This window comes from Talpa occidentalis, unplaced genomic scaffold (assembly GCF_014898055.3).
Source record: "Talpa occidentalis isolate TD23 unplaced genomic scaffold, MPIMG_talOcc4v2.1 talOcc4.8, whole genome shotgun sequence".
NCBI classification, from domain to species: Eukaryota; Metazoa; Chordata; class Mammalia; order Eulipotyphla; family Talpidae; genus Talpa; species Talpa occidentalis.
The window spans coordinates 43,470,763-43,495,351 of record NW_023605194.1 but is presented as its reverse complement, the minus strand read 5'-3'; positions in this window follow the sequence as shown (position 1 = coordinate 43,495,351).

Here is a 24,589-nt window from a genome sequence, read left to right as displayed (position 1 = left end):
AGGAGAGAATGTGGAGAAAATGCTTGATGCGTGCCTTTTGCATAGTAAGTGCTCAGTTAATGCTTGCTGTTGCTTTCATTTGGCACCTGACTTCCAAATTTCTTTCCTTCCACCTGGATGCCTGCTGGAAAGAGTAGGGGTGGCAGCGGGGGAGGGGAGTAGTGAGAGGGGGCCCCACAGACCAGGAAAACCCCATAGCTCCAAGACCCTCAGGTGGCAGGCAGAACAACTCAGGGCCAAGTGCACAGTAGGTGTTTGCAGCCTGAAAGAGGGAATACTGTGTGTGCTGCTTACCTTAATTGATTTTTCAGAAATGCAAATAGAGGCTTGTGGGCTCACCTTGTGACTCACCTCAGACCCACACTGAACCTGTCAGGGACCCTTCTCTGGGCTCTGTTTCCTAAAGTTCTGGGAACATATATGTATATGCCAAAGATGACTTCTGAGTAGGAGCCCCTAAGTTATTTCTTTCTTTCTGCAGAATGTGCTCCATTAGCTCAAAAGCCTGCTGTCTAAATTCAAATTGTTACCCATCCAGTAGTTTAAAAAATAGCCCAAACAAACAGATTTTAACTATTTAGTGCCCTATTTATGACCTACTTAAATAACCTTGCCCACCCCCACAAAACCTCACTCCGATGGCCATAATAAGAGAGCGCTGCCAGAAGGCCACGCTCCAGCACAATTGGATCCAGCACAATTCCTCTCCTCCCCCACAATCCCAGCAGAATAACATCACCGAGACACTAAGTCTATCCAGTCCTGCTGACCCCTTCCCTTTTAAACTCTGCATGTCACGCTGTGTGGGACTTCCCTTCTCAGGCTACCTTGTCCACACACCACCCAATAAATCTTGAGTGTCACTGTCCCTTGTGTTTACACATGTGTCATGGTTAATTTTATGTCAACTTGACTGGGGTTAGGGATGCCCAGATAGCTGATAAAACAGTATTTCTGGGTGCATCTGTGAGAGTGTCCCCAGAAGTGATTAGCATTTGAATCAGAGGACCGAATAAAGATATTCTCACAGAGAACATCTCCAATCCATTAAAGAGCCAAGTGGAACCAAAAAATGAATTAAGTGCGAATTCTTTCTCTTCTTGAGCTGAGATGTCCATCTTTGCTGTCCTCAGACATTGGAGTTTATGATTCTTAAGCCATCAAACGCAGACTGAATTATACCAGATTTTCTGATTCTCCAGTGAGTGGACAGCACACTGTAGGTCTCCTCAGCCTTCACAACCATAGGAGCCAATATTTACACACACACATACACACATAGACACATACACACACACACATTACTGATTCTGTTTTTCTGGAGAACTTGACTAACAAAATTTTTCCCCTTATTAGCCCCAAAGTCACTTGAACCCCTGTAAGTCTCTCAACCTGAGGTCAGACTGGAGCCAGAAAATTCCAGACAGGCCTATCCCCAAGGTGCCTGGGCTGCCATAACAAAAGAGGAGAAGCTGTGGGTAAAAGACAGACCATAGTTACTTCACTACCTGTTCTCAGAGAAATGTGGCAGTTCCAGAGTGGGAAGCAGGTGCTAATGAAGAGGATATGGCAGATCTGTGCTTTCTGCTATCTGGAGGATGGGGTGGGGCTGGCAGAGACAGGAGGAGACCTTGGGAACAGGGAGAAGATGAGCAGGGCAGTCTATATGTGTGCACATGGAGCAGTTTGATATTACTGAACAGGACGGACATTTCCTTATCCTACAGAATATGCATTCTCACTGGCTGAATAGAGAGAATACCCCATAGAGAGATTCTTGTGCACATGTGCCAGAGAAATTAAGAATGAGCATGGTGTTATGCATCAAGCTATGAAACAATGGCCCAAAATAACAATTAGAAATAATCCAGGTGTCTATTTTTAGCATAAACAAATAGACTGTATCTATTTACACATTAGAGTACTATACAGCAGTGAAAACTGAGGATGAGAAAGCTGCACACAACATGGACAACTGTAGAAAAAAATTGGGGCAAAAAAAGTATCACAGAAAAATATATGCTGAGTTATCTCATTGGTATGAAGAACCAAAGGAAGCAAACTAAACATGATGATTTAAATGAAGCCACAAAGAAAGGCAAAGGGATAATGAGTGAAATGGGAAACAGTGGTTACCTCAGGCAGGGAGGGAGGAGGAACAGTTTGCAAGGCACATGCAGGGACTACCTAGGCAGGGTTTCTCAAACATTAATATGTGCACGGTCACCCAGGGGTCTTGTTAACAAGCAGATTCTCATTTAGGGGGTCTGGTGGGTGTTGAGAGTCTGCATTTCCTTTATACGTCCACATGCAGCTCTGCTGCAGGTTCAGAGCACACTTTGGGTAGTGAGGTTAAGTCAAGATACTGTAATGGTTTAGCCCAGGGACAGATGGCCCATGATACATCAGAACCACTCAGGGAGCTTCTCAAAAGCACTGATGCCACATTGGTGCAGCCTTTGTAGAAAATGAAAGAAGTTTCCCCTAAACACTACAAATAGGGCCTCCCTGGTGGTGCAAGGGGTTAAGTCTCAGCACTATGAAGCTATCAGTAGCCTCTGCAGCACAAGTTCGATCCCAGCCAGGGAGCGAACCCACATGGCGCAGCAGACCTCTCCTGTCTCGCCCGCTGCTCCCCTCAGCAGTGTTTTTCAGTCAATTTGTCGGTTCTGCTCCCCACTCTGTCTCTGATGAATCCTTTCACCTTCCTCCTGTGCCCTTCCCCCCGCATCTCTGGTCTACACCCCAGCTCTAATATGCATAAATAAATAAAATAAATCTTTAAAAACAAAGATTAAAAAAAAACACTACAAATAGAATGACCCTATGATCCAGCAACCCTAGGCCCTCCCCAGACCAATTAGCTGAGCATCTCTGGGGACAGAGGCAGGCGTGGATATTTGTCAGAAGCTCCCCAGGTAGTTGTACTATGCCGCAGATGGAGGCCACCAGCCCACCTCTAGGTCTAATGGGTAGTCTACCAGTGTTCCTTTAATTTTCCTCCTTTAGGCTTTTCATGAATGCTAACTTTGTATGTATGCGTCATACAAAAAATAAAAAAAATTAAGATTAAAACAAGTGTGTAGTGAAGGAGTCAAGCTGGGAGATGAAGGATCAGGGAGAAGACAGAGCAAGGCACTAAAGAGGATTCCTGAAAATGCTTCCCTCTATCACCCAGGAAGCCTATCGACCTGTTAGTCCTGTCCGTTTGCACAGCAGGCTGCTGCTGTGTTGGTGGTCAGCCAGCCAGCCATCTGTCAGTGCCGGGGTCAGTCAGGCAATAGCACAGTTGTTAAGTGGTGGGTTGGTCCATCAGCTAGCAAGTCAGTCCAGCTGTCATTGAGCAGGCCTGTCTGCTTTCAATCATCCAGTGAATTGCGCTGTATGGTGGTCAGCTGTTCCGTCAGTCAATGTTTTAGTCACTGCTGTCAGGCAGTCAGTTAACTATTACAAGGTCAGCCGCGTTGTCAGTCATTCTGCGGGTATGCAGCCCATTGCTATGAGGGTTAGTGTGAAAGGCCTGTCTGCGTAGAGCTGTCAGTGATCAGCATGTCAATCAATAAATTAGCTAGTTGGTCAATTATAATGTTAGCAAGTGTGAGTCAGTCAGTGAGATGGTCATGAGGTAGTCCAAGGTGAAACAGCTAGTTAATCAGTCTGCCATATAGATATTGTCTGTCAGCCCCCACAATGGTGAGACAACTTTAGTCAGGAAACCCACAAGTCTGTCAGTCAGACTGAAGGATGCTAAGTTTGTTGGCAGTATTTGGGTAACCTATGAGTCTGTCAGTTAGACACTATATCAATCTAGTCAGGCAATTAATTGGCCAGTCCCCATGTCAGTGTTTGAGTCAGTGAGTCCGTGAGACAGTCTTCAGTCAGGCAATCCATATGCACCTCATTCACACGCTGTGTCAGCCAACCTCCGAGTCCATCAGTCAGACACTCCCTTTGTTGGCTCGTTGCTGAGTCAGTCAGTGAGATGTGAAAGCCGGTCAGTCACACATCTGTCAGTCGAATGCCCACTGTGTCTGTCAGTCTGGTGACTGGTAGTTCAGGCAACATGCCAGCCAGGCAGCCTCAGGACAGCCTCTGGCACCAAACTATCAAACTTTCCAGTCCACCAGCCCCAGCTCCCCTCTTGCATCTTTGTTACTCCTCTAACTACTCCCAGTCTCTGTGAGCAGCTTTCTGGGGAACCAACCTAAAGTAGAGATGATCAAAAGTACTGCAGACTTGGGGAGAACTCTGCGGCCTGCTCAAAGGTGAGGTTCTGTAACTATTATTATCTAAGAAACTTCCCAAGGCTCCGGAAAGAAGAAACAGTCCTTCAATAGACAGCGTTCTACTTCCCCCCCGCCAATTCTCTCTCCATTAATGAGGTTCCTGCCACAGAGAAGGGGCTCTTCCCGGAGGCCGGAATTGGAGGAGGAGGCAGGTGGTTAGTGAACTGTTGCAGTCAGTCTGGGGCCTGCCTGGTTAGTCATACTTGGGGGTGGGTGGAGAGGGGGCTGTCCTGACCAGGAGCCATCTCCTTTCTCTCACCTGGCCCTGCCCCTCCCTTGGGACATCATGTCCTCCCACCCAGAAGTCTGAGCGGCCCCCTCTGGATAAGCAGAGAGAGGCAGGGGCAAGTAGCCACGGTGGGCCTGAAGGAACATGGATTTTATGTCATCTCTCATTTTCATCTGCTGTGACTCAAAGAGGAAAGGAAAAAAAAAACACAGTTGCTGAGTCTACTTTTCATTTCAAGGAAGTTACATTTCCATTATCTCATGTAACTTCCAGGACCGTGCAGCCTGGCAATGCTCTCCGCTTTTAGATGAGGGCATGAGGCTGGGAAAGAGCAAACTCTGACCCCAGGTCATTTCCAACCAGGTGTCTGGCTCCAGGGTCCACACTCTTCGCTGTGCCAGGCTGCCTCTCTAGGGCTGGCTGAGGGCTTTCTGCTCCAAGCTTCCCTCTCCCTTTGATTCTACGTGACTGGAGAGGAGACATCTGTGTTTCTCATGCTCTTATGCTCTCTGCTCAAAGCAGCTCTCTCCTGCACTTGTACTTAGGGACGACCATGCCTCGCGCCAGACTAGAAGAGACAGGGGTTGGATAATAGCATTCCCCAGTCTTGGGTCTGCAGTAATTGGCCCATTCTTTTATAAACTTCTGAATTTATGGGACTGGAAGGGGGATTGGACTTTATTGGTCTGCATCCAATCTCATTTAAGGCAGAATCCCTCCCACAGCATTGAGTCTGCACCCTCTCTGTGTTACACTTTCCCAGGGACAGGATGCTCATGACCTTTCTAAAGAGTCTTTTTTTTTTTTTCTATTGTATAAGGGCTTTGGTCCTTGGAAAGTCCCTCTACCTTTTTAGCTCAAACTTTCAGTCTCAATTGCGCATTCTGGTACCACCTAGATCAAGCCTCAAGTTTCTAGAGGGCTGACCTGGCTTCTCAGATGGGGGATGGCAATAGCATTCCTGTTAGTTCAAAGCTCAGATTTCTTTTCTTTTTTTGAGGGAAAAAGGGTAATGCTTGAAAGAAGAGGGAAGTACAGTGCTCTTGGGTCAGTGTGCTAGACTGATGTCACTAATGACCTCAATTTGTCTCTCCTCGCAGTATCTGCAGCTTTAAGTGGTGCCTCCCACACTGACTTGCTCTGGTCAATGGTAGCAAGCGTCTTACAAGAAGAGGCCTGTTAAGGTGGTTGTGCCTTTCCACATCCCCTCTTGGGCTCCTGCCGCCTCTGTGAGAACAAACCCAGGCCAGCCTGCCGCCAGGATATAACAGACACATGGAGCAAAGCCCAGTAGTCCCAGCCAAGATTGTCCGACAGCAGCAACCCAGCTGGTCCTCCAGCTCGCCAGGCATCCTCCCATGTCACTGGTGCCTGGTTCAGATCAGCCCAACTGCTCAGCTGACCCACGGATTCATGAGAAATGCTAGTTTTATTTTAAGCTACTAAATTTGGGCACGGTTTGTTACACAGCAATAGCTAACACAGCCAGCCTCCTTTTCCTGGCGGGATACCTTCAAATACATTATATAATCACTACATTTCTCTCCTGTTAAGTAGGCTACTCAACTCTGCTCTTCCTCCTTTGAACAAAACAGTTAAATGAGATCATAAATGTGAAAGTGCATGGCTAAGTAGGAAGAGTGCAGGGAAGGGGCTTGAGCTCAGGAGGGCCCCGGGGGCTGGTTTGGGTGGCTGCTGTCCCGCTGGCTGCATGTCTGAGCTTGCCTAAGCAGAGGGCACTGCAGTTTATTAACCCAGCTCACCTCCCCGTCCAGAAGCAGCCTGGCAGGCTGAGTGATGGGGACAACTGGAGACTTATTTACAAACACAGTCCTTTCGCCTTCACTTCCTCAGTAAGCCCCGTTGGCGGCAAATAAATGAGAATCAATAGGCCAGTTATTAAACCGTAAATATCCCTCCCTTTAGGCTCTTGGACCCAGAGCTCTGAGTCTCTCAGCTGAAGGCAACACAGATGGGAGTCCCTTGTTATGAGCCTCTCAGCTAAGGGGGCCCTGTGTGCCTCGCATGGGGCCTCCCTCGGCCCCCGGTCTAGCTTACCATTCCAGAACAGAGGAGAGACCGCGCCTACTTTTCAGGGTAGGATCGGTGCAGAGCTATGTTGAAGGAGCTCTCAAACCACCACACAAGACCTTGTAGTTCAAAAGGGGGAGAATATGTACGTGAGGCCCAAGCCCTCTCTCTGGCCTATGTTGAGAATCAGAATGCTTGCGTCGGAAAGGGACGACAGTGTCTGCCGTCCTGTACCTGAGCATTCTGTGGATGGAGAGACAGCTCAGGCCCCAGAGAGGGAGTGTTCAGTCAAGCACGCATGCCCAGAATGTGACCGAGCCCAGACTCAGACCCAGATGTGTGGCCTGCATCCACTCTGTGCTTCCTCTGCTATTGGAGATGATGGCCCAGCCAATGGTAATGCTGGGGAGGGACTGGATAATAGATGCCAGGGGACAGGTGTGGTGAATATAGCTCTTTCTCAGGTCCCTCAGTGTCCCCCATTTGATCATCTATACTTTAGGCTGGGTAACCCAGGAAGCTGCTCACAGAGATTAGGAGTAGATAGAGAGGAATAAAGAGGGTGGGAGAGGGGAGCAGAGGCTGGTAAACTAGAAAGTTCCATAGTCTGGTGCCAGAGAGAAAAGGACACACACACACGCATGCATGCATGCACACACACACTACACACGCACACTCATACACAGCATTTGTGGGGGCAATGTTAGTCTTCCTGCATTCCTTGACTGCGAGCATCCAGGGAGCTTCACGGAGGAGACTACATTTGACTTGTGTGAAGGAGGATGGGAAGCACTTATGATCATTTATCCCTTTTGTACATGAGAAAGGAGTGAAGGCAATCGGGGGTGGGGGGGCTTCCTGGAGAGGGTGACTTTTCTGGGATTCAGATTGTCCCTATCTTGTTGTGGCTTCCCTAAGAGCCCTTGTTTCTCTCTCTCCAGGCTGTTTGTAGCACTGAGTAAGTTGGGTTATTTTGGGTGCAATAGGGGGTCTTTTTTCAGTCTTGCATTCTAGCATTTAGTTGCCCACTCTGGGAGCTCAGAATGGGGATATAGAAATGGGTGGAGCTCTGCAAGAAGCCTCTCCCAGTTTTACCAGACCGAGAGGAGGTCTAGATTCCCAGAGGCAGGAGTTTTCCACCTGGGCTGCACTTAGAATCACCTTGGGAATATCTCAAACTGCCCATGAAAGACCCACCTCAGATCAATTAACTGAAGCGTGGTCCCTGTGAGCAAAGCTCAGACGTGGACACATAGGTATATTTCATTCTGTTATTCCATTAGTAGAGTCGGAGCTGGAAACAGGAACTTATACCCCAGGCCAACCTGGGTTTTATCTGTTTACATTTGACCTCAGAAGTGCTCCTCTGGCTGCTAGGGACAGCTGGCACTGTCTGGGCAAAGCTTGATCAGGCTTTACTCACGGTGGCTTATAGGAAATCACCCCTCATCTTCCAATGTCAACAGCACCTACCACCCACAGCATCCTAGCAGTGGACAAGTCTGAGATCGGGGCTGGACCCTGAGCCAGGAAAACCACTGAATAGGATTGGCTCCAGCTGAAGGATGCCTCCCCACCTCCTGCACCCAAAGGATAATGCTGACTCCTCTCCACTCCAGTCCCTGGCCACTCAGTGATTCTGGTCCTGGGCCTGATGTGCCTTGTATTGCAGCGGTGAGTATTTCTCCTGCTCTCTGAGGGCAGTGTCTGGGTCTCCTGTGTGTATAACAGAGGAGAAGGTCAGAGAGCACCAGGAATGCAAGCCCAGGAACTGGACAAGGGAGGCCAAATCTGGGGTCTGCTTCATTCTAGTTGCGTGACTACAGGTAACTCCTCTGGGTTTTCAGTTCTCTTGTTGCTGAAACAGAGCGGGTGATTGCAATAATTAAAGTACTTCCCACATAAGGATATTGAGAGGCCTGGATTGGGTGATCCACGCCTAGCCCTTAGAAGAATGGCTGGCACATACAAGGGTAAGCTGTTATTTTTATCTTCATCCTGCCCATGATCTTTCTGCACAGTGATGCTTGCCAAAGGTAGGTTGCATTGAATAGGAGTAGCCACCAGCTTCTTTTTCCTGCCACAGATCTGAACCCTCATTCTGTATTTGGAGGACTTCCCGCTCCTGCTGGGAGGCAGAGCCTACCTGCTGTTCCAGAAACTGAAAATCCCAACCTCCCTTGCGGTTCAGATGTGGGCCCATTAGCTGAGGCATGCCAATTAGGTGGGCAATGGCACATATTCAGGACCTTGGGAATGCCATTTTGGTGGTGGGCAGAGGCCTCCAGGCAGCTATGTGAGCATTAGGGGTATAAGCTGTAGGTAGGGGTGTGCCGAGGTCCTCTAGACAGAAAAATGGGTGGCTTCCCATGCTCAGGGCAAGACTTCCTCAAACTGATTGGGTGGCATTGTGCAGTCTGGGTGTGTTTTCCAGCCCTTCCAGTGATTCCATTGTGCCCAGTATCCATGCAATAGATCCTATTGTTACTCAGTTAGTGTGGACTTCTGCTGCCTGCACCTGGGAACCCTACTGTATGCAAAGGAGGGGGGAGTTTCTATTGGACCTACAATTGGGCTCAGACACTTGTAAGATCCTGGGCCAAACTCTGAGGTGCTGAACTGCTGCACAAAAAAGCTGGAGCCAGGATTCATGCCCCTGGTGGGAGCAGCACCCAGTCTGCAGACACCCCTGGTCGCTGGCCTTGGCTTCCAGCACTTCCAGGAGAAGAGCTCAGCCCAGGGGCACACCAGAGCCCTGGCCACAGGTTCCACGGGGGATCGGGTACAAGTTGGGAGACAGAAGGGTATGTTTATGGTTTAAAATGCTCTACATCTGTTACAGGGCAACCCTGATATGAAAGGGGTTCATCCGCGCTTAAGAGGGACTTATAATAAGGGCCTCCCCTGGTGGTGCAGCGGTTGAGCGCTGGGCTGGGAAGCTGCCCACAGCCTCTGCAGCACCAGTTCTATCCCCGGCTGCCGGTGAGGATCCCACATGGTGCAACAGACCTCTCCTGCCACGCCTGCTGCTCCCCTCAGCAGTGTATTTCGTCAGTCTGCCTGTTCTGATCCCCCTCTGGCTCTGGTGAATTCTCTCACCCTCTCATGCTTCTGACTGTACCCAGTGCTTGTATAAATAAATAAATAAATCTTTGGGGAAAAAAAAAAGAGGGACTAATAATAACACTCAATTGCAGGCACACACAAAAACATTAATAAAGGGTTTATTTACAAAAGAAGTGGAAATGAAGAAATGAATAACTCAGAGAGAAAAAGAGGGAGATAGATTCGTGCATGCATTCTTCCAGTTCTGCTGACCTGGAATCCCAATGGCACGCTGAGAGCTGGCAAAAAGCCAAAAGTCAATCCAAGAGCTGAGAGGCCAAGAGAGATCTCTCAAGGCCCACATGTCTGATTTTACACCAAACCTGGCTCTTGACTCCACCCTCAGTTCCCAGCAGCCCTCCCTTTGGTGATGATGGGATTTGTAGTTCCCAGTGTCTTGATGGCTTTGGTCTGGAGTAGGAGTGGAGTCCACAAAACTTGTATGGAGTTTGCTCAGGACATCCTTTCTCCCCAGTACATCCAGGGAGGGAGATGAAGCTCACCTCACTTGCAAATAGAGAGGCTTGGGGAAAAATTAACTGGTCTAGAGATGGGATTCCCAGCTGAACTCAAGGTACACATAACACAGCAATAGCATCTCACATCCACACTGAGCTCTACATACTCAACTCTGTATCTTATTCCTAACCCATTGTACAGAGGGAAAAATGGAGGCTCAGAGTTCACACTGGCCTTCCCAACGCCCCAGTGAATGGTAGAGACCAGTCTCCAATCCAGGGATTATAGTATCAAAGCTGAAAGGGAACTTTTTTTATTTTTTATTTTTTAAAGATTTATATATTGATTGATTGATTGATTGATTGATTTATACATACAAGCACTGGGTACAATCAGAAGCACGAGAGGGTGAGAGAATTCACCAGAGCCAGAGCAGGAAGCAGAGCAGGCAGAAGGACCAAAGTATACTGCTGAGGGGAGCAGCAGGAGAGGTCTGCACGCCATGTGGGACCCTCGCCCGTTGGCCGGAGATCGAACTGGTGCTGCAGAGGCTGCGGGCAGCTTCACAACCCAGCTCTCAACTGCTGGGCCACCGGGGAGGCTGAAAGGGAACTTTAAGGAAACTGAGTCCCAAAATAGAGGTAGTCAGGGGAGTTTATTGTGGGAGGCTGATTTGAACTTGTACTAAAAACAAAATGGCAAAATAAACTTCTATATAATCTTAGAATGGGGTACCCTGCTATGGGAGGGAGTGAGCTCCCTGTTAGTGGAGGTGTGCAAGAAGAGGCAGGGGATGTGCTTTGGAAAACTTGCTAGAAAGTTAGATTCTCAGGTCCCCTCTGACTCTGAAACTGGGGGAGGGCCACATCTGGGTTTCATCAGGCCCTCCAGGGTCCTGAGTGGTGCTCAAAGTTGAAGACCACTGATATTAGTGCTTTTTGAGTTGCAGCAACCACTAACCCAAGGCCCAAGGGTAGGATATCCTTCCTGTAAGATGCCTGACCTATCCGGCTTTCTAGGCCATAAAAGGAAACATGCCCTTCCCTGACTTACAGGTTACTTGGGTTTTATCCAAATGGCATTAACATCCTAAGCTGAGAGATCTAGAATGACCTGACAAGGTCATTTAGCAACGGGCGGTGGCTAGTTTGGATTAGAACTCATAGCTCCCAAGTTTCCAGCCTCAAATTTAGTGGAGATCTTGGGCCTCACAACTCCTGCCCAGCCCCACCTGACATTCTAGGGTCCTCTCTCCACCCCACCTGCACGGAGGACCTGGGTCACAATGTTCCCTGGTCTGGCCAGCAACAGGCTTTTCTCCCTGAGCCCTGGCTGCTCCGGGCAGTGTGGGCTGGATTGGTTTATTTATTGCTATCATTAATTAGTTTTGTTGGGGATGAAAGACAGGTCCCCGGAGAAGACCAGTGCATTAGAGCCCATTATTCCATCATTGCTCTGGACTCGTCGGCAGAAAGCGCAGCCCCTCTCTGCTGTCAGCAGGCACAATTAATTAGCCTGCAGCCCGAGAGGCAGCCCTCCTGCTCCTCTGGGCGGGGAGGCCCTGTTCTGGCATCTTTGGGCTCCAGGACTTTTCTGCCCCAATTCCAAAAAGGGAGCAGGGGCTATTGAACAGGTCCCCATCCCAAGGAGTGTGGGCAAGTGCAGTAGCTGGATGCAGGAGAGAGGGGCTGATTCTTGGCCAGGTCAAATCTTCATCCTAATGATACTGTTATCGAGTGCTTTCTATGATATGACATACATCGGGCTAAGTGCTTTAAGCACATATTTAATTCTCACAAATGTCCTGTGAGGCACGTTTTAATTTGCCAGATGAAGAAATGGAGGTTCTGCTAGGGGGAGTGACTTGCCTCAGGACCACAGGATGGACAGACAGAGCAGATACGGTCTGGGCCTGACTCCCGAGCCCTGGTTAGTTTTTTTGCTCTGGGGCTTCCCAGCAAGGTTCATGAAGCTGGGGGCCTGGCCCGACAAGAGGGAAAGGCAATGGGTGAGGGGAGGGGAGAGCGTCAAGTGGAGCATAAAGGATTGGCTACGTGCCGCGCATGAAAGGGTCTTCACTGGACCCGGAATCAGAAGCCACGAGTCCACTGAGTGACCTTGGGCAACCCTCGGTTTCTCCTTTCAGTGAAATGGCTTGGTTCTTCTCCACAGAAGCAGTCAGGCTTACGGGTTCAGCTAAGGGGCCTTCTGGAGTGTTACTTAATCTCTTGGAGCCTCAGTTTCCTCATCTGAAAAACGGGACCAGTAATAACACTGGTCTCTTGGGGCCGACATAAGCACTAAAGAAGACAGTGCATGAAAGAACTTAGCTCAGTGTCGGATGCAGCGGAAGGGCTTGGGGAGTGTTTACGGTGATGAGAATGATGGTTTGGAAGGACTTAGTCTCAAGCCAGCTTTGCCATGCATCTCGCTCAAGTTAAGCCAGTAATTACAGAATCACTCTGTGCCATGCAGACACTGAAGCAAATGAACTGAGGAAGTTAAAGCTCCAGAATTGTCCCACTTGCTCATGGCTTGAATTCTAGACCTGGTTATTTTGCTATAGAACCTGAGTGAGCTGCCCAAGTCACCTTCTCCCTTCTCAGACTCAGTGTCCCCATCTACAACATGAGTGGTGAGGGGGAGGAGGGTCCTGCCCTTCCCCTGGGCCTGTCCACATCAGCTGCAGCTGTCTCCCCTGAAGGCCATCACTGTACCTCAGCAGGCTGACTCAGGCTTCATCTGGTGGTGGGGGCCAGGCCGCCTGCCTGAGGGTGCTAAGAAGTTAATTAAACCCTCAAGATGCCATTTGTTAAGAGGGGAACGATGGTATATTCAATACCAGCCAAAGGTTGGTGCAAAGTAATGAGTCTTTCTTTAGCTGTGAATAATGTGTTCCCTTGCCTCGTCAGCCCTCCCCAACTCTGAAGGATGGTCCCGGGGAAGCCCATGGCTCATCTTAACAGTCTGGGCGCAGAGGAGCCTAGCTAGATGGTCTCTCTCCAGGAAACATCACTGCCTAGTTTGGCTCCCTTCTATTTCTGTCTAGCTCCCGGGTTCCAGCTCTTTTCTAGGGGGCCGAGGCTCAGGTGACCTCTGTCTCTCTCCATGCCCTCTGTATTTCTCCTTCCCCTCTGCCCCAGGCTCCAAGGAAAAGCTGAGGCCGCCATGTTGCACAAACACACCACACATACTGTATATGAGTCAACCCCCCACTGTAGCAGGCTCAGAGAGAGTTGGGAAGAGGAAGAGGATTTGGAAGGGGGTGAGAGCTTGGCTGCCCCTGTCCCTGAGGGGCCCAGGAGACAGGAGGTTGGTCAAGGTCAACGTGGGTCAGTCCACTCCGGCTCCTGCTAAACCCACCTGTTCCACATCATACCCACGTGGCCCTCCCCATCCCCACGCAGAGGGCAGGTGCTTCAGACACTGAGAGGTGCCATCCAGCAGTCTGGCTTCAGGGCCCCACGTTGGGTGAACATTGTAGACTCAACTATTCTGAGTTTTATTTCTCTCCAATTCCTTTTGTAAAAGATGGGGCTGGTTCTGGTCCTGCTTCCCAAATGGGGTTGAAGGAGATCTTCTAGGGTCCCTGGGGAGTGTGGGGGTGCACCCAGCTCAGTGACCAAGGGCACTCATCTTGCACACCCCAGGGGCACCTCTTCTCGGCAGCAATCCAGGATGGATCCGCTCTCATCCTGCTATTTATCTCGGGCTGCTGTCCGTCTGTCTGTCGATCTCTCTGTGGTACCCCCTGCCCAAAAGGAAATTCTGGCATTCACTAGCAGAGTGTGGTCACAGCTGAGAAGTGGGAGCCCTAGGGCCTCCCCCTCAGCAGGTGGGCCCTGGCTTTGTCCCCCTTTGTGCTGGTACAAAAGGATGCAGGGCAGGGGAGGGAAGGGGTCCAGAGCCTAGCAGGTGTCTGTCGCCGTCCTGGCAGCCAGCATGGGGAGTGGTTGGAGGGGCGGGGGTGGCCGTCATTCATAAACTGAGCTGGGGACAAGGCACCTTGATTAGGCCCCCAAGATAATCGCTGCACACCTGGGCTGGCACCCCAGAGCCCCCTCCTTGCAGTCGCCCCTTTGTCTGTCTGGGGAGTCTCTAGCTTCAAAGCCTGAGATTGCCGCTGATAGATTGGGCTGAAGCCAGGCGCTGAAACCTGAGAACCAAATGGAAGATGGTGGTGAGGAGGGGCCTTGGGAATGGGGGCTCCTACAGCTGGGGGAGACAGACCTGTCCTCCTGCCAGGGGGATGGGGATCTTCTGGGAGTGGGAAAGGCTTCCCAGGACCAGGAGCAGAGAGGATCTGGGTGGGGAGAGCAGGGGGAATGGCTAAGATGAGAGAGAGAAAGAGCGCGTGCGCACAAGTGTGTGTGTGTGTGTGTGTGCGTGTGTGTGTGTGCGTGTGTGTGTGTGTGTGTGCGTGTGTGTAGCTTACACCGGGATATTTGCACATGACTAGAGTGGGTGGGGCACAGAGCACTGGGATGATCCCCTCAGGATATCCCAGAGGTCACCAGCAGCCCGGCTGGGTTGTGCCATTGTACCAAATCTCCCTTCTGGAGGGTGTTCTGGCCAAGAAGCATGCCTGCCTTAGAGAGGAGACAGATGTTCCAGGGAATTAGACCCTCAAGCAATGAGGGATGGGAACTGATGGGTAAATACTCAGGCATCCTTGCCCCTCCAGGAGGGGAGCCGTTCTGAGGATTGTAGTAGTTAATCTTCCAGAAGGATCTGAGCAGGATTGAGCTCTAGTTGCTCTCTGCAGGAACCCACTCTCGATACACCCTCCACCCCTCGCCCTGCCTCACACCTCACTCCCTCACCACATCTCCTGGTATCACCTCCCAAATAAACTATTGGCCCCAAATTCTGGTCTGAGAGCAGCTTACATGGGTACTTTAGCTAAGATAGGGTGATGATGGGAGAGAAGTTTGGGTGCTGTTGGTGTGCCCTATACAGGTGCAGGACGGGGAGGGGGAGACGTAAGCTGCTCTTTTCTGAGCAAACAAGTGTCCTAGCCCAGACCACGACAGGATCCCCTGATGGCAGGTTGGGGAGGATGAGGTCCCATCCTGGGCCTCTACCTGGAGCCCACAGCATGCACTTAGGGAGGGACTGATTCTGGGGATGGTGGGAACTCATGTTTGGGGGGCTTTGTATATAGCTGCATGTGAATATGAGGAGGTGGGTGTGTCTATATATGTAAACCTGGTTGGATGTGGCCCTGGGCATGTGTGTGTTTGTGTGCGCGTGTGTGTGTTCATATGCTCAGAATCAAGGGGCTTCAGGCTTCGGGAGTCTGCTCCCCTGGCCATCCTTCTCTGGCTACCTCAGACCCCAGGGGCAGCCAGCAGAGGGGCGGGGTCTGTCACCTCCAGGTAGAGGCTGGATTTGACCTCATGGAGGGCAGGACTATTCCAGCCTTCTGAGAATCCAGTGGGGCCCTGGGGGGACATGATTGCAGGGAATTACTGAGTATACCCCCCATTGTGCTAAGAGAATAGGGATGTTCTGGGAGCAGAAAAGGCCAGGTTCTCTGCTTCCCAGGGCCTGGGGATCAGGAGCAGAGAAGACCAAGGTGGGGAGAGTGGGAGAGTGGGGGGCGGGGAGAAGGGGGAGAGAGCAATTGAGAGAGAGAGAGAGTCCTTTATGCCTGGATATTTACACACAGCCAGAGTGGGTGGCTCTCTGCTCTGGCCTCAATGTGGGGCAGACCAAGCCCAGTTTTATTTACCATCCTGTTGATTGGAGACATCTCTCATACAACCCCTGTCCTGGGAGCTGCAGAGCCAGGGTTGCTAGGAGAAGCACAATTTCTGCCCCTGCCCTCTGCCTTTCATGTCCCCCAATGTCCCCCACCCCCCATCTGCCTCACTCAGCACCATCAGATCCTCTGATTTCTCTCTCTCAAAAAAAAAATAATGAGTGTGGTTGTGTGTTGAGGGGTAGGGGATCCTTTGAGCCCATGTTGCGCTGACAAGTGGCCAGCTTTTGCCAGAGTGAGTGGTCATGTCCAGGGGTCAGGCTCAGGGAGCCCCTGCATCGCTGGGATTGACTCCCATATCATGGGGTGCACCAGTCTTCCAAAACAAACCTCCAGATAGAATTGGGCTTTTGGTAGTTAGCTTTGTTCAATTTATACAGATGTTGATCGATAACGATTTATGATATACACCTGGAACTTGTATGTTATAATTCAATGTTACTTCAATTAAAATACACATGCAAATACACGCATACATATACATATAAAGTTCTACTCATGCAAGCACCTGTGGAGGTCAGTGAGTCCCAGCCTTGTGTCTCACATGGGGGAATAAAGCTCAGAGAGGGAATTCATTTCTCTAGGGTCACACAGTGAGTGAGGCAGGCAAGGATTAGGAGAGCTCCTGGCTCCTGCATTTGCCTTGCACCACCCTGCTCTGCAGGAGGAAATCCATTCTCCTCTGGCCCATTAGCCCACTGCCTAGAATTTTCTATACTCATAAGGAGCTACACAAAGTGGCAAGTTTTTCTAAAAGTGGGCCCCAAATATCTAAAAAACTTCTAAGAGTGACTCCCACCCCAAATCCCAGCCATTCCTACCAAGCCCTGTTGGGAGCCAGCAGGCCTGGTCTCAGCAGGACGATGCCACCTTTCAGACAGGCTCAGGCCAGAGCAGCCATGCTTGGCTCCCACCTGCCACCAGCCCTCCAGGACTGGGCTGAATGGTGTCCCTCCACTTCCCTCCAGCCAATACCTGGGGATGTGACTTATTTGGAAACAGCGCTTTTGCAGATGTTATTAAAGTGAGGTTTCCCTGGATTAGGGTGGGCCTTAATGCAATTGCTGCATCCTTAGAAGAAGAGTATCATTTGGAGGGAGCAGAGGCACATGTGGAGATCACCCTGTGATGTGGAGGCAGGGACTGGACAGAGACATCTACAAGCAGAGGAAAGACAAAATTGGCAACTCCCTGCAGCTGGAAGAGGTAAGGAAGGATCCTCCCCAGAGGCCTCCGAGGAGCTGGACCCTGCAAACACCTGGATTTTGGACTTTTGCATTTCACATCTATTTCTGTCCTCTTAAGCCACCCATCTGCAGCCATTTGTTTCTGTAGCCCGAACACACTAATAGGTTCCTCTCTGCACAGCTTGGTCACTTTTCTACCTTGCCCCCACGGTTTCACTGACCTCACATGGCATGAGTTTAAGGCATGCTGGCTGCTCACTCCCGACTTGACCTCAAGTCCCTTCTCTGCCATTTCTTTTGTTTTGAACTTCATTCATCCTCACCTCACCCAGCCTCACTGCCTGACTTGGGGACACAGAGCTGCCCCTCCCACCCCACAGCTCTGGATATGTCCTTGTTGGCCCCTCCTCATCCGGTTGAGCCACACCCATACTCCAAAACTCTGCCTCTTCTCCAGCAGTGGCCCTGCCCCCTGGGTCCTGCTTGGCTCTGGCTGACCCTGAGGGCACTCATTCCTAGCTGGTGACATGCTCATTGTCACAGTCACTCATGGCACGCAAACTCCCATGGGCAGAGTCCATCTTGTGCTCTCCAGGGAAGTTTGTCACATAAAAGCTGGTGGTGATAATCCAGTCCAGCTTTTTCTTTAGCGATGGGGAAACTGAGACCCAGAAAGCAGAATGAGCTTGCACACAGTCACACAGCCATCCAGGACCCCAGGCAGAAGCAGCACCTGCGAACAGTCCTTTTGGTCTCCTGGGGGAGGCAGGAGCCACTTCCTGGGTACCTCAAGACTTCATAACTGTCAGGATTTTTTTATTTATTTATTTATTTATGCATACAAGAGCTGAGGTGTAGACTAGGGTACAGGGGGGTGGTAAGAGGACTCACCAGAGACAGGGTGGGGAACAGGACAGGCAGACTGACTGAAACACACTGCTGAGGGGAGCAGCGGGGTAGACAGGAGAGGTCTGCTGTGCTATATGTGTCACCTCCCTGGCCGGGGGATTGAACTTGTGCTGCAGTGGCTGCCAATAGCTTCACAGTGCTGAGACTTAACCCCTTGTGCCACCAGGGAGGCCCTATAACTGTCAGACTTTTGCTCCTGATGGAGATGCTGGGGTACACTGGTCAGATTGGGGTGGTTACCCCAGTAGTCCCAGACCCTTTTGGGAAGAGGAATCCTTGCTGGGCGAGACGGATGCTGGCGTGCTCTAGCCTCTAAGGCTGTGGGGACTGTCTCTGCTACTGCTCGCTTCCCCAGTCTTACCTGGGGCAGGTTAAGAACACAAAAAATGTCAAATAGCCATAGATTTAGTTTTTGGCACACCACGTAGCATCTCTGAGCCTTAGTTTTCCCAGTAAGCAATGATGGGGTTAAATGAGAGGCATCAGAGAGCCAAGAAACACACACACCACCACCACCACTACCAACCCCCCCTCCCCCGTAGTTCACATTCATTTCCATTTCCTTCCCCTTCTTGCACATCACAGCCTGCATACCACCTGCTCCCCGGGTTCTCCCTGCCTGCTCCCCTGAGGCACAGTGGAGGCGGCTGGGACTGAGCCTCTCCTGGACCAGCCCTGGGCCAGGCCAGATCAAGAGGATCACCTTTTCAACACTCACAATAAATGAGGCAGAGCCAATAACTCCCATTTTACAGGGAAAGTTCTAGAAGGTCACTCACTGGGCAGGAGAGGCCACAAGATGTTGACTCTCTTCCTTATTTGATGTCTTCCTGCCACAGGCCAAGTTTCTGTCAGATTCACACTAACTTTGATGACACCAGGGGCTTGAGATCATATCTCAGGCAATTCACAGTGGTGAGGTCGCCACCCCGGCTGGGTCATCACATCATCAACCACCCCACACTCACCTGTTCTTTCACTAGCCCCAGGCCCAGGAATAAATCACCAGCTTCCACCTCTGCTGGATCTTGACTAGGCGAGGGGCCATGGGGAGCAATCCCCAGGCCAGCACAGGTGCCGGAGGATGCGTCACCCTCCACAGTGCCTGTGCCTCTTCCAGAAGCCCATAAATTTCCACTGCTCCTGTGTGGGAAGGGCGGGGTGTCCGGGAGATGAAGGCCTTTCCCACCGTCCACCTAGATGGCTCTGCCAGGACAGGCAATTTTGCTGATGTCACCTCCCTGGAGATATTAAATATTGATAATACAATAAATTTTCCCTTCACCTTCTATGACTCATGTCTTGGTGTGTGCCAAAAGGAAAACAAGTAGGCTGAGTTTCCTCCATTTAGGCTGAGGGGCAGTCATTCTCCTAGAACTCTGCAAATCGTAGCTTTCTTGTGCCAGAAGGGGCTTAGAGGGGTCATCTCGTCCATCGCCTTGCTGACAGATTCTGCCTGAGATGAACGCTCTCTGTGGAAGGGAAAATCTTCTGCTTAGCACATGACAATGATCAATCACCATTTTTCTTAGGAGGATTTTCTTCAAGTCTGACAGGGATCCACACTGAACAGGAGCCTGCTGAACCTGTATAGATGATTCCTGTATCTTAGCAACTAGGGGAACCCAGAACTTCAATTCTAGTGCAGAGCCACCTGGAGGGGTTCTAGTGCAGAGCCACCTGGAGGGGGTCTCACTCTGGACTGTTTCTACTGCCCAGTTACAATGTTTCTGAACCTCAGTTTCTTCATCTATAAAATGGGGCAGTAATGTCTGCCCAGGCTATTTCCCAGGACTGTTGCGAGCAGTTTCCATCGTCCAGAAGCTTGGTAAGTGGAGGATGATGCCTGGGCCAGCTGTCCCCTGCAGTAAACAGTTTGATCAAATGAGACAATTAATATGGAGGAGCTTTGCAAATGTAAATTGCTTGATAAATGCAAAGTGTTGTGTAAATGTTAAGGATAATTATGTGCTTCAAAAATTAGAAACTTTAAACCTTTCAGAAGGGGAAGGCTCCTGAACTCTTCTTTAATCCTCAGTCTTGAAGCCTCTTGGCCAAGTGTGTTGGGAGGAGAGGAGAGCAGCCCAGAGCCCTCACTGTGCTCCTCCCCTCCTACCCCTTTCCTTCCCTTGGGCTTCAAGCCAGACTCAGGCTCCTGATTAAAAAGACCCAGGAGTGAGTAGCTTATCAGTTACAAGGAATCAATAGGCGTTTTCTTTATATTTTTCAATTAAAAGAGCCGACAGAGAAGAGAGAAAAACTCAAATGCCCCAGTCGTCAATAGCTGTCGGAGGAGGGAAGAGTCCATTTGTCATTGCCGAGCCCCGCCCACCTGGCCTGCCCTCCGCATCACCTCGAAGAGTCCCAAGAAGGGCTGGGGCACGGTGCATCTTCCCAGGGCTGTCTCAGACGTGTGGCCATGGGGACACTGTCTCCTGGGTCTCCTTTTTTTTTTCAGGAAATAAGCTGCAGGGAGAAACTCCCAGACACACAGATTGGGGTGGTGACTCCGAGGAAAATGTTCACCTACTGTTCTCATAGCCAGTGGGAAAACGCAACGAGAAAATAGGCTAGGAGGTAGGAACGGGACAGAAATTAAGTGACATTTGGAGACCGAGATGAGCTGTCAGATGTCTGATTTGCTACTCACCAGGCGTGACTGAGCCCATCCTGAGATATCTAGGCTGCAAGGCCCCTTCAGCTCTGGGCCCCTTCAGCTCAGGCACACTGTGGGTGTGCCTCCCCAACCCAGGCTTGTACATCCCTCCCCCAGTACCTGCCAGTGCTGGCTGCTGATGTCTCCCTCACTGGGAGAAAGGAAGTGCCTGAGAGTTTATCCCTGCACCTGGGGTCTGACTGGTACCAGGAGGAAAAAGCTGACATGTTGCCTAAAGGGGGCACATGTCCCTCCCAGTCGATTGAGGCTGAGGCTAGATTGCCACTGTGTTCATAGTCTGGGCTAGCTTTTCTTGTGTCCTCATACCGTTATGGGGCTCACCTGGGAGCATCCCCTAATCTAACAGGTGTATGAGAATCCCTCACTCAGGCTCTGCTTGCTTCCAGGAGAGCTGATCCATTCAACTCATTCATTCAACAGGGATTTATTGAGTATCCACTCTACGCCAAAGGCTGAGCCATGAGATGCATACATAACCATGACTGATTAGCTTCTGGTGGGAGACACAGCAAGAAGCAGGCAGCAAATAATAATTTGAGTTGGGATGGGGCCTCTCCAGCAGAGGCACCTATAAAAGGCAAAGTCCTTGAGGCAGGATATTAGAAGATCCTGGGAATTTGGTTGCCTGGGATCAACAAGGAAAGAAATAAGCGTGGTAGAAAAGACTATTTCAGGCCAGAGGGTGAAGACCCTTGAATTATAGGCCAAGGAGACGTGCAAAGTTTCTTGGCTCTGTCAAGGTCACACAGGAAGGAGCCTCAGAGCCATGACTCATGTGGGTCCTGGGCCAAGCCATGTGTCCCACTGGGGTCACCAGGATGCCATGGCCCCAAACTCCCCAGTTTCCATCAAACTCTGACAGTTGCAAAATCCCAGGAATTTGTGAAAACTATTTTCTCCAGTTCCCCTTCTCAGGCCCCAGATGTGAAGAAGCATGTTCTGCCTTCACTTTCCTGGCAGTGCCTAAAGAGATATAAGCTGTTCCCCCAAGAGGTCAATATCAAAGGAGGGAGCAGTCCAGGAATTGGGGAAATAACTGGAGGAAGGTCTCCCTAGGTCAGGAGTCTCCCAGGCATGGGGCTTCTTTGTCTTACATATCCTGGGACAGCCTCTGGGATCTGGCACTCAGCACAGAAGATCTCATGGGGACATTCGGGCATCTGAGAAAGTGATGGGGACAGAGAATACCTGGGGGAGTAATGAGCAAAGACTGAGTTTTCAAAGAAGGATGAAGCTCATGGGACTAGAAAAGCCCAAGGTGGACGCTCACCCAGGAGGAGCTGCATTGTAGAAAGGAAAATCCAGGATTCCCTTCGACTTCACAGTCTGCAAGATCACAGAGTGTGGAGAAGCCAGTGGATGTATTGCACTCCTCACCCCTTCCTGGAGCAGTGGCTGAATGCCTGCTGTGTACTAAGCACCATGCTAGGCCCTGGAGAGGCAGCAGCAGTGAGGAGCATACCAAACATCTGTCTTCATAGAAAACAGGCTGGGCTGACAGAGGTAGACAAGCAATTGTACTAGAGCAAGATGGAGCTATGATGGAGTATGGGGTGCCCAGAGGGGGGCACCTAGATTTGGGATAAATTTCTCCAGACTTCCTGGAGAAAGTATACTGAGAAGTATATATCCAAGTATATGGAGAATTTCAATTGAGACATGAAAAGGAAGTTGGGGGGAGAGGACTCACATCCAAGGCTCAGGTCTGTGGAGTCTATAAACTGCAGCATAACGGGATCTGGGCTTCAGATGTACAGAGAAAAGTAAGCGGGCACCAGCTTGCATCCCTCTGGAGAGAAAAACTTTTACACTGAGAAAGCACCTCTTGGGATGCTCAGCTCAAATCCCAACAAAAGCCACTCAGTGGGAGGCTCTGTGAACACAGACCTGTCTGCCCGACAGGTGTCCATGGTCCCACAGGGAGACAGGCAGGGGCCACACTAAACCAGACTGTCCCTGGGCGGGGACTCGCTGAGGCACCTGGCTGGATCTGAGTGGATGTGCAGGAGGAGGTGGGCATGGAGGGTCAGGGGTGCGGAGGCAGGAGAGCTGCATGAGTGAGAGCAAGCTTTGGGGGATACTTGGTCATAGGAAGGCTACTGGCCAACAGGAATCTGGAGAAGACAGGCCTTCTTCTACTCTTTGAGTAGGAGCCACACCCTCAGAGCATAAATGCTGTGAGGCTGCTCTGTCCTCCGGGGGATCTCTCCATCCAGTGGAAGATGTGAGGGACTATCTGTTCCCAGCACATAGTAGGTGCTCCGCAAACACTGGCTGCTGAACAAGGGCAGAGAAATATGCTGCCATTAACTTGATGGGAGCCCAGAGAGGAAGGGAAGTCCAGGTTAGGGGTGAAGTCCAGGAGCCTTCCTGGGGGAGGTGAATTTGGAGCTGGACTTGGAAAAATTTAAGGAGAAGGGGAAGGCAAGGGGGGAGAAGGGGAAGTAGCTTCTTCTCGGATGTTCCCACGCTTGGGAGAGCATCACTGATGCAGAATGGGGAGTCCAACAGCCACCTGAGTTTGTGTGAGTGTGTGTGTGTGTGTGAATTTGTGTGTTTATTTTCTTAGTGCATAAGTGTATATGTGCTTAAGTGTGAAACTGTCTGTGAGCAAGACCTGGTAAAAGTATGTGTGTGTGAAGCAGTGAGTCTGAATGAGGGTGAATGGGTGTGAGTGTGGGAGATTATAAGTGAGTGTGAATCAGTAAGATTGTGTGTGTGAGTGAGCTAGCATGAGGGTGTGTGTGAAGCAGTGTATGTGTGTGTGTGAGGAGCTGTGCATACCTGTATGTGTGTGTGTGTGTGTGAGTGTGTCCCGCAAACACAGGGCCATAGCTGTGCTTGTTTTTGCAATCACTATGATTTGTTGGATTTCAGCCGAGCACTCAATCCTCCACCAGACATAAAGAAAATGAATTTCATGCCCTGGGGACACTGTGTCCAACCCAGATGGACAAGTGCACAGCGTGGTCAGTGGTTACAGAGCAGCAGACGTGAGGGCTTTGCTCATCAGGAGTGTGGCTCCTCTGGGGACAGCAGGAGCTGGGACCTAGGGGCCCACTGGGTGACCTTGGCCTGGTCCCAACCATCTCTGGTTTGGTCCCAGCCCAGGTGACAAAATGATGCAGAGGAACACGCCTGACAAGGTACTGGACCCACGGAGTGAGCTCCCCCATATCCGAACCCTAGCTCTCAAAACTCACTCCCACAGGCTGCGCGTCTCCCCATCCTGAGCACCTGCCTTGACAGTCTAGTGGGGGGCAGGAGAGTGAGGAGAAGAAAGGATGCGGTTTCCAGAGCCAGGCATTCCTGGTTCAGACCCAGGGCTGCACTCACAGTAGCAGAGATCCACGCCAGCGCTTGCTCTGCGCTGCCACTGTGTCCTTTAGCTCCGTCTCATGCACGTCTCACGGCAGCTCAGTGAGGGGGTATGATTACTCCCATTGACAGGTGAGGAAGCTGAGACTGAGAATACCAAGCTATAGCTTGGAGCTCTGACCACCCTGCTGAGCTGCCTTTCTGGGCTTCACATATGGAGGAGACAGTGGTGCCAGGTCTGCAGGCTTATCATGGGATGAAATGAGACACCATGGCTGGAAGGGGCCAGCACAGCACCTGGCTCAGGTGGCAAACATGTCAGGAGTAGCATCCATTTCTCTGTACAGAGACAGGCTTGACAGGGCTGGGGGAGGCCTGGGTCTCTCAGAACCCCCACTTTCTAGCCGCCAGGCCAATAAGGCCTTTAGGAGTTGGGGCCTGGAGGAGGGTTGGGCTGGCTGGTGTCCCTGCCTCCATTTTGAAGGACCAAGACTCTGTCCTGAGGGAGGATTGGGTCTCGTGCTGCCCGTTTCACTGATGGGGAACAGACCTTGAGTCATCCCACAGGGCTGGCTGGGGGCAGAGGACAGCACCATATACACAGACCTATCTCCTCCCCGACCT